We start from the raw sequence: 4,851 nt of genomic DNA on the forward strand, positions 1-4,851 counted from the left end.
CATGTACGCTGAACTAGCTGGATTTGTGAGGTAGGACTGAAATCATAATGGTTTGGGAGAAAGGATTAAAAACCTAGAGAAGTGTTGTGTGCTTTGTTGGTGCTGTACTTCCCCTGGATGTGTATTTTCTTCCATGTGGCCCCTCTTTGCTAGAATGTCCAATTATCCATGCATGGGCTCTGTGTCTCTACCTTAACCCCTTTCCTCACCTTGATGAGGTTGGTTATTTTTTAACTTCTAATGCCTATTCCCTTCGACACTTCATGAACACACTGGCTGGTGTGTTTCTTCCATGGAGGCTTTGTTGATTCCCTCCTATATGGTCAATTGTTTGGTTTCAAGCTTTTAAGACCCCAGAAATGATACCTTTTAATACCCAGGCACCATCTGCTTTCTTCACCACATTTGTGTATGCACCCAGTTTGTCTTCAGTGATCATGTTTGGAAGGTGGGCATCGCCTATTACTAGATTATTAGGACCAAGTGTTCTTGTGTTGAGGGAAAATTTGAGTAGAGGCCCAAGTCCATCTACTACCTCAATGTATTGCTTTATATTATATGTACATAGGCCAATACTCCAGTTTTTACATACTAATATATTTACATCTGTACACATATATGTTTGCACCTCTATAAATAGTTTTGCTTCCTAGTTATCTCCTATATTTCCTTTCACCTTCCTCCTGCCCCACTATCATGCTCACCCCTTGTTTGCCTCTCTGTAAAACTGCTTGGCTAAATTACAGTTGCTCCAACCCCTCCAGGAATTCTATACCACCCTCACTCTCGATTTTAGATTCCTAGTTGTTCCCTTATCCATGACTTTATTTGCTCACCACTCCCTTTTCCTCACCTCCTCTTCTCCCAAGTCCCCCAGAAACATTGGTCTCCATGTTTTCTCCTTGGATTTGCTTCTCATGCCCATCTTATACAGCTAGACTTAACAGAAACAGCAAAGACAGGACCAGAAAAACAAAACCAGCTAAAGAAAACAGGAATGAAAAAAAGGAGAGAGAAAAAACCATATATAGTTCTGGGTCTGTCCGCTGACCCTTATAACCATCTCTCCACCGATTTGACGGGGCTCCGAGCACCACACCTCTGAGTACAGTGTCTATTTTCTGGATTCCTCAGTGGCTTTGAAACCACCATGATCTTTAAGAGGACTTCTACCTCAAAATATTAAACAAGAAGATGGAGTGAAGCAGTGATTCTCAACTTGTGTTGTTTTCCTCATCAACTGAGGACATTTGTAAATTCTAGAAGAATTTTGATCATCAAAACTAGATAGTGGTTTACTATAATGGATAGAATTGAGATACTGGTAAACAATGTATGGGATAGTCACCAACTAAAAATAATTAGATGTCACTCTCTGGGTGTCAAAATAGGTTTAGCACTGGACTACTTGCTAAAAAGTTAATAGTTTCATCCAACTAGAGGCCCCTCTGAAGACAGGTTGGCTATCTCTGTATAAAAAACCTCATAGAACTCAGTACTATGCTGACACACGTGATTGGCATAAATAGGAATCACTTGATGGCTCATATATTTTGAGTTCAAAAAACACTTTTTAAAAAAATACCTGGTTATTCATTACCATTGTGACTTATATTTCCATGGCTAAGGTATACTTCAGGTAACTAGAAAGCGGAAACTTATTTTAAAAACAAAATAAATTAGGGATTTCAATACTCATGAACAAGTCTTGAGGAATCTACTAGGAGATGATCTTTATTCAAGTAAGACAGCACTGGGAAATGTTTAGCTAAATAAGTGGTATTGATAAATTCAACATCCATATATAAATATACCTAAGACTAATTAAAAGATAGTGATGAAGGGAGACAAAAGAAATATTTAATTTTATGAAAAATAGTAATAAACTTAAAAATGGATAATATGGATGGTATAAGGAAAGCAATCTAAACACACTGATTTTTGTAGATGTAGTAAGTAGAAGCTAAAGTCTTCGATTTTCTGAAACATGAACTAGTTAAATAAGGACAGTGAGTGAGCAAGCGAGAGAGAGAGAGAGAGAGAGAGAGAGAGAGAATGAAAGAAGGCAATAAAGAAAACATTAGGGGTTTTAAAATGTATATAATTATTTGCTAAGATAAGTAGTGGAGGAAAGTACAACCTTGTTAAATGGTAATTTATTTTTATAAAAGAGTGAGTAAGTCACATAACATCAAGTTCTGATTGAAAACCAATGCTCAACTGCTAACCAAAAATCCACCTGCCAATCTATTGGAGAAAAGACTGGGCAAACAGCTCCTGATCATATCACAGCCTAGAAAATCCCATTGGGCAGCTCTACTCTGCCTTGTTTTTGTTATTGTTAGGTGCTTTCGAGTTATTTCTGGCTATGTATAACAGAATAAAACATTACCCGGTCCTGTGTCATACTCACAACTATTGTTATGTTTGCGCCTGTTGTTGCAGAGTCTGGGTCAATTAATCTAGTTGAGGGCCATCCTCTTTGTTAATGACACTCTACCCAGCATGATGTAAATATCCTGTTAGCATGTCCAAAGTACATGAAATGAAGTCTCACCAGCATCATTTACACATCGTATGTCTTCCAGATTTGTTTGTTCTTCTGATAGCCCTGGTGCAGTCAATATTCATTAACATTCCAATTCAAAAACATTACCTCTTCTCTGGTCTTCCTTGTTATTTCTGAACATTCACATGCATATAAAGAGATTGAAAATACCATGGCTGGGTCAGGTGGACTTTAGCCTTCAAATGAAAATCTTTACTCTTTAACACTTTCAAGGGATCTTGTGCAAAAGAATTGTCCAGTGCAATGTGTTAACTTGCCCTTCTTGTAGCATGATAGATATTTTTTTTTAATCACTGACAAATTGTATTTCAAGATAGACCACTCTTTAAATGGTAAATGTTAAATGTGACACATTGCTCTTGAGTTTGTCCTTCCTGGCATAGTAAATCATATGCTTGCCTGAATCTAAACAGCCAGTGTAAGTTTAGATTCAGCTCACTAATACCCAGTCTATCTATCTTTATGCATTCCACTTCAGTTTTTATAGCTTCTGGTTTTTCAAGCTATTCTTATAGTTATTCTTATATTTGATGTTCTATTTACTTATGGATGTTTACTGAATTTTCTTCTTAACCTGAATCATTCTGCATCAATAAACAAAGAGCCCCCAAACCTTAGCTCAATCCAGGTCACGAAGGTCTACTCTAAGTTGAGGGAGCAGCTCTGCCCCAATTGCATTATGAGTGCCTTCCATCCTGAGGGGTTGATCTTCTGTCACTATGTCAGACATGGTTTACTGCCATTCATAAGTTTTTCAGTGACAAATATTTCAGAAGTAGGCTGTCACTATCTCTTTGCATATATTTTTTTAGTCTGCAGACTCTGTTAAAATCTTTCATCATTGGTGACGCTCAAATTATTCAAAATACTGATCGCTAGCAAAGCTTTTGAGATAATTTGCTAGATTATGTAAACTTTTCACTTAATTCTTTATTTTATCATTCCATTAGGTATGTATCCTCTTCATTAGGATGATTCTTATATATATTTAATAGGAATAATGAGGTAGATAAACAGGAGAAAATAAATTTGTGAAAATAATATTTAATATAAGGTTAAGTTAGTATAAGGAGACATCACGATACATATGGAATGATAAATCTAATCACAGGTGAGTTAAATTGTATATCACTTTGTAATGGCAGAGTAAAAATCTGAAATTTCTAGTTGTCAGAGTTTCTCAGGATACTTTTTGTATTGAGATTGTTTTGCTTAATTAAATTGAAACCACAAGAATTAAAGGAAAATACTTTATCATAGAAGGACTTTAGATACCTAAAGTTATAAAATATTATTCTCTAAAACCTCTCCATTTTGTTTATCTTATAAATGAAACCCAAAGAAGAAAAAGCAGAATGTGAAGCAGAGTTACAGCATGGAAAAAGTTATGCCATACGTGGCCTATGGGTAGACTAGAGAAACAAATTTATAGACATTCATGTGTGTATAAGAAAGAGCTTTATGTACAAGAGCAATTGAATATTCAGAAAACATCCCAGCCCAGTCCAGCAGAGTAAGCATCTCAGCACTGGCAGAGGTCTACACATGGCTTCTCCAGCTCTGAGTCTCTGACTGCCATTATCGGTCTGTCTCCATGGGGCTTGTCAACAAGAAAGTCTGGCAGGGACTGAGTGTGTCACCCACCCCCCCAAGTGAACTGTTCATCTCCTTCATGCCTACAAATGTGGTCATTGAGCTGCCACCTGATTGACAGGCTAAACTCCACCCCTTCACTCTTATTCCTCTCAAATTGACAACAGATGATGTAACTACCACAGCATAGGAGGAGGTTACCCCCCCCAAAATGGAAGTTTTTTCCCCAAAAGCAGTGTATTTAAATGTGTTTTTTAACAAAACAACCTTATCACCTTCAAAGGACTCTCCATTACAATTAATACATTTTTTACATCTGCAATTTCATTCTCACAAACATTTTTCAAACTCATCTGTTTGGATGACTAACAGAAGCACCTTTATTTTTTTCTTCACTGTTTTACATCATCAAATCACTGTCCTTTCATATCTCTCTTCATTCACATAAACAAAAATAAGTCACACAGAGTACAGTCAGGTGTGTAAGGTGCATGGGGCAAAGGAGGAATGCTGTTTTTTTGCCAAAAACTGGTGCACTGGCATGACTGCATGAGCAGATGCATTGTTGTGGTTGCAAAACCATTCGCCTGTCTGCCACAAATCAGGCCTTTTTTTTATTTATTTTTTTATTGGGGCTCATACAATTCATCACAATACATAGATCAATCGTGTAAAGCACATCTATACAT

Source organism: Echinops telfairi, unplaced genomic scaffold (assembly GCF_000313985.2).
Source record: "Echinops telfairi isolate 266 unplaced genomic scaffold, ASM31398v2 ScPeMD7_7420;HRSCAF=8458, whole genome shotgun sequence".
NCBI classification, from domain to species: Eukaryota; Metazoa; Chordata; class Mammalia; order Afrosoricida; family Tenrecidae; genus Echinops; species Echinops telfairi.